The following is a 24,592-nucleotide window of genomic DNA, read 5'->3' as shown; positions in this document are numbered from 1 at the left end:
GGAACACTATGGCCATACAGTGAGGGACACTACCACCATACAGTGAGGGACACTACCCCCCATACAGTGAGGAACAGTAATTTGATACAGTGAGGGACACTACCCCCATACAGTGAGGGACACTATGGCCATACAGTGAGGGACCCTACCACCATACAGTGAGGAACAGTAATTTGATACAGTGAGGGACACTACCCCCATACAGTGAGGGACACTATGGCCATACAGTGAGGGACACTACCCCCATACAGTGAGGAACACTACCGTCACACAGTGAGGTACACTACCGCCATACTTTGAGGAACACTACCGCCATACAGTGAGGGACACTACTGCCATACAGTGAGGAACACTACCCCATACAGTGAGGAACACTACCTCCATACAGTGAGGAACACTACCCCCATACAGTGAGGAAAACTACCCCCATACATTGAGGGACAATACCCCCATACAGTGATTGACAGCACCTACATACAGTGAGGGACACTACTGACATACAGTTAGGAACACTACCCCCATACAGTGAAGGACACTACTGACATACAGTTAGGAACACTACCCCCATACAGTGAAGGACACTATTCCCATACAGTGAGGAACACTACCCCATACAGTGAGGGACATTACCATCATACAGTGAGGCACATTACCATCATACAGTGAGGGACACTACCCTCATACAGTGAGGAACACTACCTCCATACAGTGAGGGACACTACTGACATACAGTTAGGAACACTACCCCCATGCAGTGAAGGACACTATCCCCATACAGTGAGGAACACTACCGCCATACAGTGAGAAACACTACCGCCATACATTGAGAAACACTACTGCCATATAGTGAGAAACACTACTGCCATATAGTGAGAAACACTACACCCATACAGTGAGGAACAGTAATTTGATACAGTGAGGGACACTACCCCCATACAGTGAGGGACACTACCCCCCATACAGTGAGGGACACTACCCCCATACAGTGAGGGACACTATGGCCATACAGTGAGGGACACTACCACCATACAGTGAGGGACACTACCCCCATACAGTGAGGAACACTACCGTCACACAGTGAGGTACACTACCGCCATACTTTGAGGAACACTACCGCCATACAGTGAGGGACACTACTGCCATACAGTGAGGAACACTACCCCATACAGTGAGGAACACTACCGCCATACAGTGAGGAATACTACCTCCATACATTGAGGAAAACTACCCCCATACAGTGAGTGACAATACCCCCATACAGTGATTGACAGCACCTACATACAGTGAGGGACACTACTGACATACAGTTAGGAACACTACCCCCATACAGTGAAGGACACTACTGACATACAGTTAGGAACACTACCCCCATACAGTGAGGAACACTACCCCCATACAGTGAGGAACACAACCCCATACAGTGAGGGACATTACCATCATACAGTGAGGCACATTACCATCATACAGTGAGGGACACTACCCTCATACAGTGAGGAACACTACCTCCATACAGTGAGGGACACTACTGACATACAGTTAGGAACACTACCCCCATGCAGTGAAGGACACTATCCCCATACAGTGAGGAACACTACCGCCATACAGTGAGAAACACTACCGCCATACAGTGAGAAACACTACCGCCATACAGTGAGAAACACTACTGCCATATAGTGAGAAACACTACACCCATACAGTGAGGAACACTATGGCCATATAGTGAGGAACACTACCCCCATACAGTGAGAAAAACTACCGCCATACAGTGAGGGACACTACCGCCATACAGTTAGGATCACTGCAGCCATACAGTGAGCAACACTACCGCCATACAGTGAGAAACACTACCCCTATACAGTGAGGAACACTACACCCATACAGTGAGGAACACTACCGCCATATAGTGAGGAACACTACCCCCCATACAGTGAGGAACACTACCCCCATACAGTGAGGAACACTACCTCCATACAGTGAGGAACACTACCGCCATACAGTGAGGAACACTACCCCCATACAGTGAGGATCACTACAGCCATACAGTGAGGAACACTACCAGCATACAGTGAGGAACACTACGGCCATATAGTGAGGAACACTACCCCCATACAGTGAGTAAATCTACCCCCATACAGTGAGGAACACTACCTCCATACAGTGAGGAACACTACCCCCATACAGTGAGGAACACTACCTCCATACAGTGAGGAACACTACCCCCATACAGTGAGGATCACTACAGCCATACAAAGAGGAACACTACCCCCATACAGTGAGAAACACTACCCCCATACAGTGAGGAACACTACGGCCATATAGTGAGGAACACTACCCCCATATAGTGAGTAAATCTACCCCCATACAGTGAGGAACACTATGGCCATATAGTGAGGAACACTACCCCCATATAGTGAGTAAATCTACCCCCATACAGTGAGGAACACTACGGCCATACAGTGAAGGACACTACCCACATACAGTGAGGAACACTACCGTCATACAGTGAAGGACACTACCCACATACAGTGAGGAACACTACCCCATACAGTGAGGAACACTACCCCATACAGTGAGGAACACTACCCCCATACAGTGAAGGACACTACCCACATACAGTGAGGAACACTACCCTTATACAGTGAGGAACACTACGGCCATACAGTGAGAAACAGTACCGCCATGTTCCTTTCTTCTTCCCAGAGTTCTCTGCCCCATGTAACATATTGTGCTCGTGGCCATTTTGCTAATAAAGGGGGTAAAAATAATGTTTTACATTTTTTTTCTAAATTCGAAATTTGTTCCCAAGAATCACTGTAAACTTTGGATTTGTGGTGAATTGAAGTTTTCCTGAAATTCTAAACAAATTTAGAATCGTTAGAATGGATTTGCCCATCTCTACTTACAGTCTTTAATATGGCTCATCATTCAGAACAACTGCTGTCAGATCAGCACACCAAATAGTACTTTGTACGTCAACATTGACCCATCAGTCTGATTTCTGACTTGCGGAAAACAAAGCCATCAGAATCCTTGTTTGAGTTCCTAAAACAAATATTTCTGAAGGGCTCAGTAATGCACATAACTTCCTTTACAGGCTTTGCTTCCCCTTTGAACAGTTACCCGACAATTTTTACACCACATGAAAATAATATATTATTTATTTGTTTCTAGCAAGTAAAATCCTCTTATTGACATGTAAAATCTTCAAGTTCTATACCGGAAGCAACCATTTTTTCCCCCATTGATAATTCAAAGCTTAAATAGGAATTCTGTGTTTCCATGGTAACTTGCTTCTGTCGACTTTTTGCACAGTAAAATAACCTGTATGTAATGCATTCATGTTGATATAAAGATGAAGAAATATGAGTGATGATGTCAATTTGATGGCTTTCTTCCCAATTTATTGAAAGCTGTGAACATATTGTGTATTGTTATTGCTGATGTATCTTCTTTACAGTAGAATATGACTTGGTAAAGCTTTGAATGTAAGTTTTACCTTTTGCAGTTAAATTAATTGGTTATTACTATTCAGTATACAGCAAAGGACACTATATGAGAGAATCGGAAGGGAGTGAGTGGGTGAGGATACAGTATGAAGCTAAACAGCAAGGACAGGTCATCTCAAACGCAAAATCTATTTTGGGGTGTTTCCAGCTCACATTGTTTGGAACCTACCAAAAGTAGTCTCCAAAAAGAGAAATGATAAATTTTCAACAAAGTCCTTGGGGATGATTTATGCACATAGTAAGCAATTTCTAGCCTATTTTACCTGAGATACGGTTACAAATTGTAAAGTTAATGTTAAGGGGCTGTAGAGCCAGAAACCGATAATAGTGCCCATGTTGGAACCTGTCCACAATCCTAATAGTCTAGGATGAACATGTAAGCATCAGAATAGTCCATGGAGAAATATAAGTAGCTAGTATGACTTGACAGAATATATTTTGTCTTACTTTATGTGGATGGTCAGGCACATCATATCAGGCTTACTGGGATGAGAGATGGCATCAGATTGGGTTATGGATTGGTGGACGTAGAGTAAACATGTGGATGATTTTTTATTGGAGAGACTTGGATACTAGAATGTTGGTCAATGATAGATAGATAAATACACATACCATGTAACAAATACAATCTACCACCATCCATCGATACTATCTATACACACCATCTGCTCTACTAAATAATTTTTTTAGACTAAGAACAACCTTTCATTACAGCACACCATTGTCTTCTTCAGGAGAATAATATACCCTTCCATGTCGTACCATAAATAGGAACTGTTTAAGAAGATGACAAGGAAGATGTTTGATCTCAATCCAATTAAACATTTGGGAGATGTGCTATAAAAAATTCCTATTAATGGAAGTCCCACCTCACAAATTATCGGCCTTACAGGATCTGTTGGTAATATTCTTAGTGCCAGATACAACAGAGGTTATCACCAGTAGAAGCCTGGTGAAATTCATGCCTAGAAGAGACAATAGCAGTTTTGACAACATGAAACTATATGCTACTGCATTACACAGGTAAAAAGTACTTTTATGAGTATAAGCACTGATACTTTTATAGATGGATCTGAAAACCTTAATTGGAGAATTAAATGTTAAAGGCCCACATTAACTTACAAGGTCACTTGAGTTCACAAAAAGTGCATTGTCCATCTATAATGTTGCGTGCGGCGATTCACTAAGATCCTGCGCCTGAAATCATGAATGTGCTGCTTTCCCGTTCAGGTCCGACAGAGTTCACCTCGTTTTTTGTGGTGCATTTTAAACATAGAGCGTGTGACACAATTTAAAAGTTTAATCCCACGCTCAGTCCGAATCAGTCGAACTGTCCGACAGCACACCCCTAATTTGTACTGCATGCAAGCCAGCGCAGCTGCACCATGCAGACACAATCCGACACAACCCCAGAGCAGACACTTCTCAAATACCTGTGGAAGCCATTTTAGCCATGAAGAATATGCATGGTCCGACAAAAGTGCACTGTGCGACCCTTAGTAAATGTGCCCCAAAGTGTTAGATATTTGATGCACAGTTGTTAAAAACTTCTCCAGACCAAAAGCTTCTATTTAAAGCAAATTTATTAGTTGCAGTGAGACCACTAGGGCCTAGGTGTTACTATATTTCTGATATATTTTCTACCATAGTAATGTAGGCTCTTCAATTAAGAATTGGCATAGTAGGTCCAACATGACTTCTCAAAGCCACCTCACTTATGTTCTGTAAGGATAAGAAATTTACCAGTGAAGAATACCCAGTTCTTTGCTTCCAGGGCTCCTGTTAGTATAATTTGTGGGGGAGTTGGAAATTGTGCTTAATTCCAGGAGTTAGATTTTAATAAATACATGCATACATTGCCAAACAAAAGCCGGATTTCTAGACAGCACCGCTGAACGGAAGTCAATCTAAAATGTAATCAAATGTACTGTATTTCATTTCTAAGCATTAATTCTACTTTCCTGAGCCTATATTAATGCCTCCGCCCGATCCCTTGTTCTTAGATCGTAGTCTTAGTCATATTTCCTGTTCTTTCTTTCAGAGTGCACCATTTTTGTCTACACAGTCTGACATTTCACTGATCTTACATAAAATGGTATTTCACAAATTAAGTAAAAGGCCTTCCACACAAAATTGCTCTTGGCTTGTAAAGTGTTCTCCAAAGATATATACACTGTAAAACTATTCAGCTGGAGACAGGAACCATCTTATTGAATGTAGGTCATGAGCAGCGCCGCATTTCTATGTAAATGCTGGAATTATTTTGCAAATCATAAACTCAGTATGAAATAGCTGTGATCTGGAGAGGAGCATGGTTCACATATCTGAAGTATTCACACAGTGATGATTATCTTGCCAGTTCACTGCAATAGATGTTGAATTACCTTGCTTGTTCAGAATGCAAATTGGCAAATGCACCTGCAGTTTCAACTGAACAGACTATGATAATGTAAAAAAATGGCTTTCATTTGAGCAATTCTCCGAAGTTATTTTTTCTTTGAACCCATTGTTTTGAAGGGGGTGTTACTGCTTAACAAGTTACTTTCATGTGCCTTATCAAGACATATAACACCATGGGTGCATCATTGATTTAAAGGTGAGGGTCCCAAAAGAAGATTGCTGTGGGAAAGATTTTTTTTAAGTACAACTTAAAGGAGTATTCTTAGATTCACATTTAACCCCTTAGCGAAGACATACTATTAAGTACTGACGCTGTTGGGTGTGTATGTAGAGAGCCCCCGGGCTGAGCTCTCCCCATACACAGTGGGTGTCAGTTTTATAGTCATAAAAAGTGAAGTTTCTGATCCAGCTGGAACAGGCTGGATCAGAAACTTCACTTTTTATGTCTACCGAGCCTCAGCAGAGAGGCGATCCGTGCCGAACTTGAGCACACTCAGTTGCCAACAGGTGAGCTGGATTTCAATCCTCTCGTCAGTTTTATAGTAAAGATGACAACCGGCTGTAACTGCTGGTCAAAAACTAACTGAGCTGTTGATGGGCGCCACCATCATTGGGGGGCACTGATCCGTTCCCTTGCAGGCTACAGTCTCATAGAGACTCGGAGGCCTGCCATGGATAGTGATCTCTAATATCGATAGCAGTCTATTATACGTCAGCAGTAAAATTACTATACACTGCAATACTACACTGCTTAGGCCTATCCGTCGGGTTGCATGGCCACTGTGCAAAACTATGCCAGGTCTGACCTGACTAAGTTTTGGGAAAAAACCTGGAAATGAAAGTTTGCAGGTTTTTAAAAAGTATGCAGGCATGGAGCAAGAACATCTCGCGTCCACTCACCCCGCTGGCATCCGCACCCCTCCATGCTCGCAGGGCATAAATGTGGCATAGTCACTATAATAATAACAAATTCTTGCAGTGCGCAAAAATTTGCAATTATTTCGGTGCTTCTACTCCTGAAACTGGCATAGAAGTGCTGATAAATCTCCCTCTGTGTGTGAAAGCCAGACAGTAAATCGCAGCATGTGCTGTAGAAAAGCTTTAGATGCACTTAGATAAGCTATTTCCTAAAAAAAATGTATCATCAATAAAAATTCACAGTTTTACAGTCTGAAGTTAATATCAGCTCTTTCAACTGATCTCTCCATGCCTAATGCCATCTATAGAGCATTCACTTGCTTCAACCTTTGAAATATACAAAGCTTTACTCTTAGATCTTTCTGCTCACACATAACTCTTATTTCTATACCAGAACAGAGAATCAGCTATATTTTCCCATTCAGCCTTCTGCACATCCCATGTGGATCTTTCACATGTGCAGGTTATTTTACTCATCTAATTTCCTGGGAAAATGGTTTATTACTGTTTTCTGCTACTTGTTTCACTAATTTTTTTTTATGGCAAAGAAGATAATAGGTACAATGTAAAAATAAAGTTAATGGACTAACAGCATTAGAGATTTTTATTTGTCAAAGGTGAGCAATGCTGTCCATTAGATAAAACAGCAAAAGGTTTCACTACATGAAAAGTGCTGTAATATGCTGAGTTTCCTACAAGTTATGACTAGTTGTTTTTTTCAGCAAGAAGAAACACAGGACGCATTAAGTGACGCATCTATTCCGGTCATCATTACATATGCTTATGTCTACTGAGACTATCTGCCATGTGCACCACTTTCAGACGTGCTTTAAATTTTATCTTAGAAACGTGGGCTTTGGTTTCCTCAAAAATCCTTTTTTTTCATTACTCTCTCCTTCTTATACATCTACACATATATCTATTTTTGTTTTAAAAAAAAATCACTGTTTTTCTCATTTGCTTCAACACATATAAACGTCTGAATACATAGTCTGATCCTCTATTTTCTCAATGTATCAGACAGATGAATGGAAGAGTGAGGCTTGCAGAGGGTTTGTATGTTTAGTCTGTCACTACAAGGGTCAACAGGATCTACGGAAAATAAAAGTAGAATTTTTTTCAAGGTTATTTGCAGAATTCTTTTATTTCTGTTTTGATTAACAATAGCATTTTATCCAGTTTGTTTTATTTTGCAATGTAGAGAGTTGGGCCCATGGACTCTCTACCACTTGGTCACGCACCCTCTTGGGGCTCAAAACAATTTATGCATGGACATCAAAATTCCAACTAATCCTGTAAATTTTTTAGGTGTCACCTCCATGGATTAGTCTCCATCACATTCCACAGATGCTAACTGTACAAAATGGCGGCCCAGTAAATAATTTGTCGTGTTCATTAAGCTTTCAACTAATTGCAGTACAATACAAATGTACAAAAACCTAATACACCACCAAAGACAGTGGGAGAAACTTCAAACAGAAAATTATTAACACAACTACATTTTATATTACAACATAAGTATCCATAATTGTTGGTTCCGGTTATCAAATGTTCCGTAGGAGATTTTGTCCTAAAATGCAATACTTACCCCTGCCACTTTTTTGGTTTATAAACTATTTTTGTTCATGCAGTTTTTTTTATTCATATGTAGATTGGAAAGAAATGGGAAAAGTATGGGTACATGCACATGGGTTCTTACAAGAGATGAGAGAAGCAAATGGTCAGATACGGAGTTCGGGTTTGGGCTCCAGACCCGGACATATTGCTGGACTGACAATCGAACAGCCATGATCCCTAGCAACGTGGCAATATGTCTGGCGAGCCTTACCATCGGATCCCGTCTAGTTCTGACCTGATGCTCAGGTAAAATCTGCCCAATTATTGCAGACTTTGCACAGGATTCTCAGGGGGCTTCTTCTCTCCCACAAGGAGGGTAGAGATCGTCTGTAAATCTGGAGTAGAAAATTTAAATGTTACTGATTTTAAATCTGGAGATGAAATTTTAGTGCAGAAATATTCTGCAGCATATTGATAATCTCAATTCATTTTCATTTTTCTATTATCCTTAGGCCCCTTTCACACGCGCGTTTTCTGCACATGCTTTTGACGTGCAGAACTTGCATTGCACTCTGACCAATTGTAATCAATGGGTCTTTTCAGACTTGAATTTTTTTTCACGCACACACGCGCTTTTTTAACGAGCGTTTAAATCTCAACATGCTCAACTTTTGTAAGTCATGCGCGTGAAAAACGCACCATACATGTCTATGGAGACGCATCAAAAATGCATTGCACTCTGAGACACGTGCAAGTGCAATGCAATTGGTCATTTTTGGGCATGAGTTTTCAGCAAAGCGATTGGATGAGATCCAGGACAAGAATGAATGTCCTGTTCTCACCATATGATGAAGAGGCATGTCAAACATGAATACTACTTCATTTTAAGCTATATGGTAGTGTCACACATTGCCTAGCACAGCACTAGGGTATCTCTGACAATAAACGGGAATGGTGGAGGTAGCCAAGATTCGTGCATGGAAATTCATGACCCACCAGAAGAAGAAGTGATCCGGATGCTGCTGCATGCCTGCACACATAATACATGGTATTCATGTGGTATCAGTAGTAGTGGTAGTCGGTGGTATGCTTATAGTGGTACTCGGTGGTATCAGTAGTAGTGGTAGTCTGTGGTATCAGTATTAGTGGTAGTCGGTAGTATCAGTATTAGTGGTAGTAGGTGACATGCTTCTAGTGGTAGTCATGTGGTATCAGTAGTAGTGGTAGTCAGGTGGTATCAGTGTTAGTGGTAGTCGGTGGTATGAGTATTAGTGGTAGTCGGTGGTATCAGTAGTAGTGGTAGTCGGTGGTATGCTTATAGTGGTAATCATGTGGTATCAGTAGTAGTGGTAATCGGTGGTATGCTTATAGTGGTAGTCATGTGGTGTCAGTAGTAGTGGTAGTCGGTGGTATCAGTAGTAGTGGTAGTCGGTGGTATACTTATAGTGGTAGTCATAGTACTGTAGCTCTACTACATCAGACTGTCAATTAACCATCCATTCTCTGGCATTTAGGAGTTCAGTTTCCATTTAGTGGTGATACAAATATTCCTCATGATATATTCTGTATCTCTTTTCCTGAAATCATTATAGCAGTCCTGTGTAGGAGTATTTTTGAGGGTATATTTTTTTAATGCTTATGCAGTAGTAACAGCGGTTGTCATGCTGTCATCTTTGTTGCTATGGAATTTTTTTTATGCGTGCTCCGGTAGAACATGATCTGCCAGCTTAACTCTCACATATATTTGATGAAGATGTTTATTTTGAGGTTGACATCATTTGAAAGGCAGGCGTGGCTACTTCTCCAGCTCCAGGTGAGATGGGAGAGGAGATAGTAGCTCACCTGGAGTGAATTTACCTATGAAAGGTAAGCAAATCTTACAATGGAGATGTTATTAAAGTGCATTGTGTCTCAGGAAGGTATAGATAGTGCGTAGATTTATATGATAACAACGGATGATAACATAGAAAATATATAACATATTATATTATATGCACCTTTGCATTACTATAGTAAGAGACAGTGTTGATCTATAGGAAAGTACAGGTACCTTCATGTGATACATTTTTTAAATTTTATTTGGATAAGGTCTGAAGACATGAACTTAAAGAAAGCTTATTACCTTGTGGTACTATATTATATGTACTGTATGTATTGTATAATGCATCCTGCCTAAACTTCACATATAGCAATCTGTAAGTGTACTCCTATGTAACATTCCATTTTGTGGTGGTGGTGGTGCTGAAGCCTGTATTAGGACGGATTCAGATGCTTATATTCAGTCTAAATTTCCAAAATTAAATACTGCAGGAACCTAAATTCACAGAATTATAGTTATCTTTATTACTGGGTGTCATTAAAATCCTAAGCTGCATTCACAGTCCTGTAGGATGTTGTATCTACGTGTTATCGATTAAGAACCCTTTTAGCTAAGTGATTAGAATATATGCAATAAAATGCAAAAGTATTTTGGTATAAAAAAGTATAGTTACAGCTGACGGTTTCCGCACTTTATGTAATTTTACATGAAATGTAATAAAATAAAAGGAGACTACATACTACATGACCAATGGCTGCCGTGTTCCCCCGGTAACTCTTTAATGTAAGTATGTAAATTGAGTCATGTTGCCCCATCAAGAACAATAACTTCCATTACAAAAAAAAGCTGCATTGCTGGATTTCTTTGCAACTAGAAGTTGCAGTGACAACACACTCAGGCTAACTGCCCATGGTCCAGAATGGCTCCATAATTCACCCCAATGGCAATGATGCAGCCAATTCCTGAAGCATGGGTAACTGGATGAAATATACTGTTTTCTTATGCTTTTTAACAGCACAATTTTTCTGCGGCAGGGGGGAAGAACTCAACCATACAAAGCTGTGGACTGTGGACCACCTTTATCAAAATAAGTGCAAACTTTACTATGTGCAGTTTGCCTGTGGAGTGTGCAGAGGGCTTCGGTCTTCATTAATCTGGTACAATCTGCACTGCTCTGGAAGTGTGCGCCAAATGTTTTTTTGGTGCACCTTTAACATAGAGTGTGCAACACAATTCTGTTGAATTGCTCTATTAAACCTGGTGCACAGTCCGACTCTGCATTGGAACTCCCTTTTATATGCAGAATTTTGTGGTGCTTCGGGCATAGTTTACCCATGTAGGCTTCCATAGTCTGTAGATCAGAGTACAGGCCACCATTAGGAGAAAGCCACTGAGGTTGGTATAAAATGGCAAAAGTACAGCTTGGTCACAGTTGAGCTTGTGGACAGTGAGGTTGTATGTAAGTCGGTTACTTTGGTCCAGAATGGTTGGAAATGCAAACACTTCCAACAAATTTCAGGCTATGTGGAGTAGATTTGGACAGAACTCTAGTACCATGTAGAAAATATTTTAGAATACGTTTGCTGAGCCTTACATGAAGTACTATGTTTGTGGCAGAGTTTGGAATGACCATTGTTCTTTGACTTTATTTGGTGATGTAATTATAGTTATAAGATGTTACACTAAAAGTTATAAATAGATGCATCGTGACACTGTATAATAAAAAACATATGAAACCTTGTGTATGGCCAAAGCCTGGTGTTCTTCTATTATAACTGAATCACTTGTAATCTTACATGCATGCCCCTCATGTATTTAAATGCAAAAAATTCCTGCAATACAGTATATCTGTTTTTCATTCATTTCATCTATGGGAAATAAGAATGTTGCTATTCATGGACCACATGAGCCCTAATACTTACCTCGGCTAGGATTTTACTGCAATGCATTCAGTTTAGTTATGGTAGCTTTTTGCAAAAAAGTGTAGATGTATGCGAATAGCTGTTTAATACTATGTACTTAACAAATTGTACTGGATTTTATGCTTTTACTTGATAAAATCAATGAAAACTATTGAAACAGAAAAAAAGTGTAGTTATGGTATACTACTACCATCGTGGTTCGGGAATGTATGGCTCGTGAAAAAGAAGTGGCTCTTTATATGGCTACATCTTTCGCACAGAAAAATATATACTTGAGTATAACTTTCTCAAGCACAATTTTTTGCTGAAAAATCCTTACTCTACTTAAAGGTCAGTATATAAAAAAATAAACTTAGTACATCCTCTGCTCTTCAGGTTCCTAGCAGGTTGGGCAGAGGCATGTCTTTGCATTCTACTGCACACACACTGTGACACTGCTATCACATCATAGCGTATGCGCATGCGTAGACCTGTCTCAGTCCACGCTGCTGGGAACCTGAAGAACAGAAGAGTAACTGCCGAGGATAAGAGGACGCTTGGGGTGACTGCTGGATTGTTAGTACTAAGTTTATTCTTATAAGGGGGTGCAGCTGTGCAATTCATTATTGGGGGTGCATGACTGGACATTTCATTAGACGGGGGCATGGCTGCTGTTGGACATTTAATTAGTGAGGGGCACAGGTGGACATTTTATGATGGGGCATGGCTGGACATGTCATTACTTGTACTTGCACACATTTACTTGTATTTAGTTTTAAACCTATTGACCCACATTTCTTAAAGCGTTTGTGCCAGTTTTGTCTGAATTTGCACTGAAAAGAACTTGGAAACTGCTTGTACATGTATTTATAAAGTGTCTGTACCAGTTTTGTGTCGGGGCTGCACTGTGTTGCTTTGTGCAAGTCCCTTTTGGAGAGAATTGCTGTTTGTAATTTGTAATGCATTTTATTAAAAATTGCTGTAGAGAGCTTGCTGCATCAATAGCTGTATGCGGCCATGTTTCTCAATACAGCTTACAGTAATATTCAGCAGCATCTTCTTAGTTTATTTCCCTTCTGTCTGTTTGTGAATGACCCATTCTTTCACAAATATTTTTATGGGTTACACAGCCAGGGGCAGGATTTACATAACCGCAACAATGAGACACCTGATTTCAGTAACAAGTAGGATCCCAATTCTGTTTTTTATATAAGTATATATAACCTAGTGACCATTTTGTCATCCATGTATTATGGCACACATTGTGGCTTTTATTTATATAAAACAGTATGTATTCATAGCATTGAAAAATCAATGTCGCTGTCTAGACATGTAGAAGCTCCTTATTTCCTAATGTTCCTAATAATAAACAATCAGTGGTTAATAATCAATCATGTATTCTTGTACAAAGTGGAGCCATGTACATTCTATCGAACATCCATTAATAACCATTCTTTGTTTGCAATATTTTGTATTCCCCTGAGTGAACTTTAAGAGGATCTATCAGCAGTACTGACATGTCCAATTTAATAAATACTTGTTCTAATTTAAAAGTAAAATTTTGAAGCATCTATTTATAAAACTATATAACATAGTATAAGTCAAACATTTTTATTACCTATCTATTCCTCCTGGAAGTTTATGAATGAAATGATATCCCGATGTTGTGGGATGTATTTCTCCATACAATGACACTATCCACTCATAGATGGTGATGAGCTGACATGGGGAATTGTAATACTCAATTGTCAATTTATTCATACAGTAGAATTTCAGGGTGAATAACAAAGGATGGAATATACAGGGTTTAGGGGAAGGTGCTTCAGCACTATTATGATTATGGGGACAAGTATTTCCTAAAGCATACATTTCAGGGGGAGTGACAAAGTTTGCTCAACATGACCGGTGAGTGCTGCGCTATTCTTCTTTGGACTGCTTGTTATATTTAGTGTATTTTGATGAGCATTGCCAGAAGTAGATACATACCCCTCGCTGCTACGGCAAAGCCTCCTTGTCGCCCCATCAGACAGCAATAATTAACAGGAAGTGCCATATTGTGACATACATTGATTTCAGTACATTAAAGTCTACTTCTGGCTAACACAAAGAAATGTCTATCAGTTCTGAAGGTAGCTATAGCCAGACCTCTTCAAATCTACAGAGTGGTGAGCCCACAATATCTTGGACCCTACTGATGATTTTTGCAAATTTACTCTCATCTCTTCTTTAGATAGTGCCCCTCCAGCAGGTGACTGCAAAGAGTAACATGCTCGCAATTGAGGACTCATAAAACATTCTCAGTATTTTTTGCATACGTTGAAAGGACTGAGTTTCCAAAGGCAGTAAGATCTTAATGCAGCCTTTTTTACCTCCAAGCCACAGTTTTCAGTCCAGTCTAGTTTATTTTCAATTACTACATCCAGGTACTTGTAAGATTTGACTTAAAAGTAAGTTTCAATGGTTTGGTCGTTGATGTTGATTGGCCTGGGGACTGATTTATTCCTATGTGGGTCAATGATCATTTCCTTCATTTTGTCAGAGTTAAGGATAGGGTTATTGTTTTTGCTCCTGACCATAAAGGAGTTGATAATGTCCCTGCAGTTCTTCACATCATCATCTTTCACACAGCCTACTTTAACCATATCATAGGAGAACTTTTGGAGGTGGCATCGGTCTGAGTTGTCCGCTTGGTAGTGAAATGTCCATTTAACAATGTATGGCTGTAAGTTGGTCATTTTATCCCTCATGAGTACCAGATCTATGGTGTTAAAGGTGTTGGAGAAGTCAAAAAAGGTTATTGAAATTATCATAAGAGTTATCATGAAATTGCCCTGGTGTTCCAGATGTGAGTAGGTCCTGTGAACAGGTACAACGCTGTATCGTCTGCCCGTTTTGTTGTTATATGTTGCAATGGGTTGAGTCTCACCTTTACAGCCTCCCTCATTTGGGACAGCAGTATTTTTTCAAACAACTTCAAACGTGGTTTGTGAGTGCAATTGGATGGAAGTTCTTATAGTTTGTTGGGGGTTTTGTTTTCTGCAGTTGTCTCACACATGACAGTTTCCAGATTTTTGGGACAGTTGTCTGGCGTAGGCTGTAGTTGAAAATATCTGTCAGCACATGGTATAGCTCATTGAAAATGTTTTTAGTAGACGTGCACAACTTCCTTCTGGGCCATCAGCCCTGTTGGTTTTAAGGCTAGACAGGGCCATTCTCACTTCCTCTGTAGTTACCCTCAGTTCATAATTTTCCCTAAAGTTTGTACAGATGGCTGGTGTATGAGGGTATGTGGTAGTTGAGTGTGGAGACATGGTGGATTCCCCTGGCAGTTTTCCTTGGTAACCTTGACCAGAGTAATAGTGGTTGGTCACTTTGAGGTGTATTAACAGTATATAGACTGAGGGAAAATACCAATGGGTGTAAATGTGGATGAGGAGGAAGGTAAGTAGGTGCCAGCAGCATAGTCTGTAGCCCTGTTGAGCTGTAGGTGATGTAACAATCACAAGACTGAATCAACTGAGAAAAGAAGTTTCACCATGAAAAGAAGGTCCCAGGTTAACTTTTACACCAGGAGCTATGATCCATATCTAAATGTTTTATTTTACTTTGCTGTAGTGCACTGCACAAGACAATTTGATGTTTCCATATGACTGAGAAAATCTTTCTACACACTATGCAAATATATCATTTCAGTAGATGACACGAGTAGAGACTATGCAAAGCCGTGCACAAGAAATGGGTTTCCATGTAAATTGTGTATACAGGTCGCTAGAACAGTAGAATCACTATGTCACAGTTGAAAGTGCTAGATCCTTGACAGCATGTTTTTCTCGGCGATGTAAGGTGCTATACAGAATATACACATCTTGAAGAGCATGTTTGGGAAATACAAATAGAGTCTAAGCTCACTTAACAATCACATGGTTCACTTAGCCCATGGCTGCTAGCTCTGAGAGAGCTGCTGGGGATTTGGAGCATTAATAAATGAGTTATATAACAATGGTTGTGAAGAGTGACACTACTGACCTGTCTTGAATTCCATGTACTTTATGCCTGACAGATGTAGAACTGTAATGTTAGCAATGTATATGCAGACCAATGCTTTTTGATGTAGTTTTGATTCCAGGAAACATGGTCCTTCTTCTAACACTGATACTATGGGTTTATTTACAGCAAGTCTGTATATTCATTAAGAATGGAGATGAACTATTACCTCTGTGATTTACTGTGAATGCCAATGAGTTTATTTATACACATATAATTAGTAAAATAGTGACTACCGTTATACAAGTGTGCACATCTTTAAAAATGAAGGTAATAATAATAAAGAAGTACTGATATGACAGCTATATGATCCTACAGCTATTTCTATGTGTGCCACTACAGTATGGATGTTATAGGAACACAATCCAATTATTTATCTAATCTATTTGTACCCTGGAGGGCATTATCACCATGTGAATCTAGTATCGGGAGTGGTGTGACTGTCTGACTGCTAGAGGGGAAGGTCTCTCAGGAACCTGCATGTGTCCCTTCTTACCTTTATTCTTGGCTCGGCATATCATGATATGTGTCTCACAAGATAATCAGCCTTTAGATCTGATGATGATTCCTGATATTCTTAGCCAGAACAATTCAGATTATACGAAAAAATGTGCTTGTAACTTAAATAACACCTGTCATCAGGTCTCTGTCATTAGTCCTGTCACCACTACCTGTTGGAGCAGCTCACAAGGGTTCCATCCCAGCCATTATCTAGTCATTAACATTATCATTGTAAAATCATCTTTTATTTAGTATGTAAATGAGGCTAGTCACATGGAGAAGGACAGTGATGTCACCTCTGTTACCCCTCCCCTCTGCCCACCTTGCTCACTAGCATTGCTAGTGTTTTATCTGCTGCCTGTTATAGACATAGACGTCATCTACACAAGTAGTGTTACAACTGCTACAGGCTAGAGCCATGTGTATAGGAACATCTCATACACACAGGCTGCACGGGGCGCCAGCACCAGGAGTGTCACATCATTATACAGGCTGTCAGTCAAGCACTGGGGGGTGTGGCTCTGCCTCCCTCTCATGAATAAGCTGGACAGCTGAATATGATAATGATTCATTGGATCTCTCTCAGGTCATTTGTATACAACTTTAGGACCTGATTGTTTAAACGGGTATTCCAGGAATCAGCATAACTTATATACAAATGGGTCCTTAAAATATAAGCTTATATGTAATTAGTTGTTATTTAACATTTTGCTCCCCTTAGCAGAAAAATGGTGCTGACTTAGACTGTAATGAAGAATTTAAATGCTACTGGCCCTTTAATCAGTGTGTTAATTTCCTCCGCGCCGAAAAGACACAGGACAGAAGATGGCCGCTGGTCACATGTCCCCATCACATGTCCTGCACCTGCCTGGGGAGGTCATGTGGTCACCACTAAGTTTGGCTGTAGCAGGTTGGTTGCAGTACATCCGTATGACCAGGTTTGTGGTGATGTGCAAGGATGGCAGTTACACATTATTTCTATGGTAACAGAGCAAGAAAACCTTTTAGATCATCAGTGGGAGCAGAGCATAAGAGGGAGGAGGAGTTACTGAGAACTAAAGGATCTTAGGACTTTTAGTTTCCAGTGGCGGTTATCTTGGTGATAACTCTGCATACTTTATAGAGGCCATAAAATTTTGTGAATCATAAAATAAAACTATTTAAGCTCAATTTTGTGACTAATGACATTGATTTTTTTTTTACATTCATTTATTTATAGCATCATGGGTTTTTGTATCAGACGTTAATATTCCCCGAATACCCCATTAAGTTTACAGGCATGTAGAGGGACAATGAAGGGTTAGGGGCAATGCTTTCTAATGGCAGTTTATGGAAAAATATATTCGTTTTTGGGGGTTATTTGTCTTCTCTATAAGCCAAAATACATTATTGTGTTTACTACTTGTTTAGAGCTAGACAGTTAATTCAATGTTTTGACATGATATTTTAGGATAATGGATTTAATCAGACTGCTAATTGACCCTGATTCAAGACCACATTGACATTAAACCTCACTACAATCTGGACAAATTACTAAATGAGGAAACTAGGAAAATGTTCTGTTTTGTTCTTCATTTCAAATGAAATTGCTTTAAGGTAAATAACTTTAACCAAGTGTGAAAGTATAAAACACATGTGAACAATCTATTCTTATTTTTTAATTTTCATGTCCAAATCAGATTTTTGTTTTCTTCTCAGAATTTTTTACCAACTGTGGGGTTTTAAGCCTTGAAATAGTCCAAAGCTATGTGAAAAGCCATACCAATCTCTTACCCACCAAGCTGACCAAAATCAAAAGCTCTGATACCTTTATTAAGCCACAGTTACAGACACATCTTAAAAGGAATCTGCTAAGGCATTTGGTAAACTAAACCACCTATAGGTTGTCAAGAATCAGGAATTAAGTGCCACAGATAACCCCATCATAATGTTATGCATGACGACAATTCAAAACTAAATACAATAAACATGTCACGGGTGCACCTGTGACCTTCTCTGTGGTGCTGGCCCGCTGACGCTTCCCTGGCCACAGACTTACCTCTCCACGCTCCTGCTCCCGTCCGGACTAGGCCCCTCGTGCATCCCGGCTCCTTAGGGCGCGCGTGTGGCGGTACTCACAGATTTAAAGGGCCAGCGCACAGGTAATTCGGGCTAGCCCCTTTCGGGTCGGCATTTAATCCAACGGCTCCCATCATTACGCGCTTCACGAGTGCAGAATTAAACGCTCATGAAGTGCAAAACGGGCCATCGCCTCCAGGGGGCTCCTGCTCTACTCTTCTCTCCCACAGCTATGTTTTAACTCGATGTTGGAATAAAGACTGAACTTTTATCTTGGTGAGTGCCAGCTCTTTTCTTTCTTTTTTCGAACATCTATAATATTATACTATCTGCCTCTTTACCGAGCTTAGTGTAAATGTGAAAATGGTGAAACTTTAAAACCCTATTTTAGGAAATCCATTCTCTGTTCTGTGTAACAGTCAAGATGCAGCTTTTTATGATTCACATATGAGGACAGATTGGAAAAACACATACAAAACACAAGCAACCACATGGCACATAATGGCTACATATTGATGATTTAGAATAGCTCAATTAACAGGGCTCCATGTAGAGGTCTGTGTGTTTTAGGGTAAAACAATCCCTTATAAACCCATACCGATGCTGGGTTGCAATGTTATGTGCAGTGAAATACTTTAGGATAGCATCTGTAACAAACTGAAATATATTGAACTCACAGGTCTATAGTTCTGCAATCACTTTTTGATTCTTTTTTGAATATTGACACCCCATTTGCTATATGCCAGTCCTGTGGAACAGAACCAGTCCTTAGGAATCTTCAAATATTAAAAATAATGGTTTGTACATAATCCCATCAGTACCCAGGGTTGTATATTATCTGGGCCTGGGGATTTGTCTACTTTAATGGTTTTAAAGCATTGCTGCGCTTCTTCTGGGGTTAAACTGTTGACATTTAATAGAGGATTTACATTATTTCTCATCATGTCTTACACTGAGATTTTTTATGAGTAAAGACAGTTCAGAAGGTGACATTCAGTAGATTGGCGCTTTCCCTCCACCATGACCCCCAGGTTATTCCTCAGAGGGCCCACACTTTCAGTTTCTATATATTTGGAATTACTTTTACCTTCTTATGCAATATTTTTAGCAGTTTCTATTTTTGCTGCCTTTATTTGTTATTTTACAGAGTTTAATTTTCTCTCTATAATTCTGTAACACCTCATTGATACCTACATGTTTAGCAGCTTAAACCCCTTATCTTTCTTGTCTATTGCTTGCCTTATATTACTAGTTTACCACATTGTTTTTTTGTTTCTATTATGCTTCATCCTATATGGTATATGTTTTTTTTTTACTTTATTGTTTTAGAATATTTTTGAAAATGTCAAAATTATTTTCGAGGCTTTGGATTTTGAGTACAGTGACCCAGTTTCTGCTATTAAGGTCCTTCCTTAGCTGAAGTTTAAAGTGTCTGTGTTCTCTTTACCAACCACCTTAGGAAAGGATACTTCAAAATGAACAATGCTGTGGTCATTATTAACCAGGTGAACCTCTGACTGTAATTTTGTTATAATGTCAGGTCTATTGGTTAAGATAAGGTCCTGGGGTGTCCCGCTCCTTTGTTGGGTCCCAGACTTGTTGTAACAGATAATTGAATTTTGTTATTGCCAAAAACCTGCAAACTTTTGCAGGACCTGCAGGTTTCTACCCCCAAGTCTATATCAGGGTTGATGGTTGAAGTTGAAGTCCCTCATGATCCAGCAGAGGTAGCATTTTGTGTCAAACTGTGTGGGAGTAATACAATAATACAATTATAGGGGGAAGCCTATAAACAGTTAAATGCATAAGAAGATGGTTGGAAGATACACAGGCAGAAACGGAAGGCTAATCCAACAAGAAAAACATACTAAATACGGTTTTGTCTTTCTATTTAGGAAATATAAGGTATATGACACCAAATCTCTGATCTAAATATGGTCCTGATCTATGTATTTTATGTGGAAAGTCTTTATATTGTACCGGTAAACCTCATCCTACTGCTGCAGCTTTTATCCGTCTCATTCAGTTCTGTGGCATTCAGCGAGCAGAGGATGCCACTGGCAACAGTGACGTAGATCTTCAGCATTATTTTAGGAAATCCATTCTCTGTTCTGTGTAACAGTCAAGATGCAGCTTTTTATGATTCACATATGAGGACAGATTGGAAAAACACATACAAAACACAAGCAACCACATGGCACATAATGGCTACATATTGATGATTTAGAATAGCTCAATTAACAGGGCTCCATGTAGAGGTCTGTGCTCTCATGTTTCCTGTTTAGTATCAAGATTAAATCATAGTTGAATCATAAGGAACAGAGAGTACTGTGGATACATATGGGAAGCCACTCCATATGCCAGACTATGTATGTGCTCTTCACCATTGACACTAATTCTATTCTTCTGGAAAATGATAATAATGTGATAGACTTGCACAGCGCAAATGATCCTTTTACTTACAGTTTTATTTGTACTGCTGATTTCTGCTATAGACAGACGTCGAAAAAGGTCTTGAGTGTCGAAACGTTTGTAAACGTATTATTCCCTACTGTCTGATGTGATGATGTAAGTGTTATATTGCCTGAACTGAACTGAACTGTAACATATGATTAAATACAATGCAAAGATGGAAGAAAACCAAAGGCTCAGTGCTACAAATGCTCACTTACTGATGTAACATCTGTGCTGGCATCATTCTCTGCTCACAGAGTATGGATTATAGTTAGAGATGAGCGAACACTAAAATGCTCGGGTACTCGTTATTCGAGGCGAACTTTTCCCGATGCTCGAGTGCTCGTCTCGAATAACGAACCCCATTGAAGTCAATGGGAGACTCGAGCATTTTTCAAGGGGACCAAGGCTCTGCACAGGGAAGCTTGGCCAAACACCTGGGAACCTCAGAAAAGGATGGAAACACCACGGAAATGGACAGGAAACAGCAGGGGCAGCATGCATGGATGCCTCTGAGGCTGCTTAATCGCACCATTATGCCGAAATTATGGGCAACAGCATGGCCATGACAGAGTGACAGAATGAAGCTAGATAGCATGTAAAACATCCAATAATTGACCCTGACACTATAGGGGACGGCATGCAGAGGCAGAGGCAGCGGCAGCAGGCTAGAGAGTGGCATGGCGACATACCCTAATTGGACTCAGGCTTCAAACCAATGGGTGTCAGAGAGGAACCAAAGGAGGTGAGCAAGAAGCGCTCAAATAATATCGGTACATGATAAAAGTTTGCCAGTATATTTTGTGGATTACACAGCAGGGTGGCGACAAAGTTAACATGGAAGCCATGAAAACAACCCAAAATTCTGCCTGACACAGCTCGTTTGATAAGGGGACCATGTATGCTTACAGTTCATGCCAGTCGCTGCACTGGCTGCCAGTCTCCTTTCGAATACAGTTTAAAATAATAATAACCCTCATCCATAAAGCTCTGTATAATGCTGCACCCCCCTACCTCTCCTCTCTTATCTCAGTCTATCGCCCAACCCGTGCTCTTAGATCCGCCAGTGATCTTAGATTAACCTCTACCCTAGTGCGGACCTCCCACTCGCGTCTCCAAGACTTCTCTAGAGCTGCACCAATTCTATGGAATGCTCTGCCCTGGACTATCAGACTAATACCTAACCTCCAAAGTTTCAAACGTGCTCTTAAAACCCATTTCTTTAGGCAAGCCTATAACACTCATTAACTGCATGAAGTTTTAACTCTTCTACTAACCCGTCCTGTGTCGTCCTCCCATCTGTTATCCAGCAACCAACAGGCACCAGACTTCTCTGCAGTCCCATTCACCCTGGACCTGGTATATAAGATGACGGCTGAGTGGTTCAAGCGACAGCAATTCCATTTATTATATTTTGTTCTATTCCCTAAGAAGAATGGCTTGACCGTTAAATATTCTTTTACCTCGTGTTACCCCATCATCTTCATAAACCGTAAGCTCTGGCGAGCAGGGACCTCACTCCTGTTGTTCCATACAAATGTTGTGCTCTGTTACAATACATTTGTATTTGTTTCCTATGATTTGTAAAGCGCTACGGAATATGATGGCGCTATATAAATAAAGATTATTATTATTATTATTATGGAGGCAGTGAACTAGTAGTAGATTAAAGGTGCTGCAACTATGTTAGTTGGATCTTGGGATGGAGCTGGCGCTCTGCAGCCAGGCGAGCTTTTGCCAATCCAAGCCCCTGTCTCTAGGCTACTCCCCAAACAGCACTTCTAAGAACCTTTTGTATAAGATCAAGTGTAGTAGCGTTCTTATAAGTTTAGGATATGGCGGGTGAGGGGAATGTAAACAGATGCGCAAGAAGCGCTGAAATAATATCCCTAAATGGTAAAAGTTTGCAAGTATATTTTGGGGATTACACAGCAGGGTGGCGACAAAGTTAACAACTTTGATGTGGAATGCCCTGTAATAGCTCTTGGGCGGTGTGCCTTTTATCGCCTAGGCTCAGCAGTTTCAGCACCGCCTGCTGTCGCTTAGCGACGGCACTGCTGCTGTGCCTAGAGCTACCGACTGATGGCGCCATGCCCACGGATGGTAATTCGGAGGAGGAGGAGGTGGAGGAGGGGTGGGAGGAGGTATAGTAGGCCTTTGAGACCTGGACCGAGGTAGGCCCCGCAATTCTCTGCGTCGGCAGTATATGACCAGCCCCAGGGTCAGACTCGGTCCCAGCCTGCACCAAGTTAAGTGTAGTAGCGTTCTTATAAGTTTGGGATATGGCGGGTGAGGGGAATGTAAACAGATGCGCAAGAAGCGCATGATGCGCATGGAGCTGGCGCTCCGCTGCCACTAGGCTACTCCCCAAACAGCACTTCTAAGAACCTTTTGTATAAGATCAAGTGTAGTAGCGTTCTTATAAGTTTAGGATATGGCGGGTGAGGGGAATGTAAACAGATGCGCAAGAAGCGCATGATGCGCATGGAGCTGGCGCTCCGCTGCCAGGCGAGCTTTCGCCAATTCAAGCCCCTGTCTCTAGGCTACTCCCCAAACAGCACTTCTAAGAACCTTTTGTATAAGATCAAGTGTAGTAGCGTTCTTATAAGTTTAGGATATGCCGGGTGAGGGGAATGTAAACAGATGCACAAGAAGCGCTGAAATAATATCCCTAAATGGTAAAAGTTTGCCAGTATATTTTGTGGATAACACAGCAGGGTGGCGACAAAGTTAACAACTTTGATGTGGAATCCATGAAAACAACCCAAATTTCTGCCTGACACACCTCGTTTGATAAAGGGACGATGTATGGAGGCAGCTATATGGACGACTTTTGGAGGTAGCAATGGAGACAACGTGTGGAGGCTGCTATGGAGACAATTTAATTTGGATAGTGCCTGTATGTGGCAGTCCCAAACATTTTTCAAACCAGAGGAGCAGGTAGGTGGCCCTCCAGTAAAATGGAATAGATTGAGTGCCTGTATGTGGCAGTCCCAAAAATGTTTCAAACCAGAGGAGCAGGTAGGTGGCCCTGCAGTAAAATGGAATAGATTGAGTGCCTGTATGTGGCACTCACAAAAATTGTTTCAAACAGAGGACCGGGTAGGTGGCCCTCCAGAAAAATTAAATGCATGAAGTACTATAGCAAGAGCCAGTGGGCCCTGTCAAAAAATAGCCATTTTCCTCTGCTTTACTGTACAAAGAGGAGGAGAAGGAGGAAAATGAGGAGGAGGAGGAGTGGATCAATTATTCAGGTTGAGCTTCCTTCACCTGGTGGAGATTGGAAATTCTGAGAAATCCAGCCTTTATTCATTTTAATAAGCGTCAGCCTGTCAGCGCTGTCAGTCGACAGGCGTGTACGCTTATCGGTGATGATGCCACCAGCTGCACTGAAAACCCGCTCGGACAAGACGCTAGCGGCAGGGCAGGCAAGA

At 40.7% G+C, this 24,592-nt stretch overlaps 1 protein-coding gene across 5 annotated transcripts in view; it reads left to right on the top strand.

Annotated features, from left to right (window-relative positions):
* Window positions 1-24,592, top strand: part of DLGAP1 (DLG associated protein 1) — a 389,361-nt gene that overhangs the window by 92,203 nt on the left and 272,566 nt on the right. Inside the window, exon 1 of one of the 5 annotated variants that reach the window (XM_072152145.1) lies at window positions 10,097-10,247. The exons of the other annotated variants lie outside the window; for them this stretch is intronic. The gene's annotated coding sequence lies outside the window, so the exon portion shown is untranslated. Of the gene's footprint in view, window positions 1-10,096; window positions 10,248-24,592 lie in introns of those variants that run through there. 5 annotated transcript variants of the gene reach the window in all.

Source organism: Engystomops pustulosus, chromosome 5 (assembly GCF_040894005.1).
Source record: "Engystomops pustulosus chromosome 5, aEngPut4.maternal, whole genome shotgun sequence".
In the NCBI taxonomy this organism is placed as follows: domain Eukaryota; kingdom Metazoa; phylum Chordata; class Amphibia; order Anura; family Leptodactylidae; genus Engystomops; species Engystomops pustulosus.
Note: the sequence above shows the minus strand (reverse complement) of the source record. Positions and strands in the feature narration are given on the sequence as shown.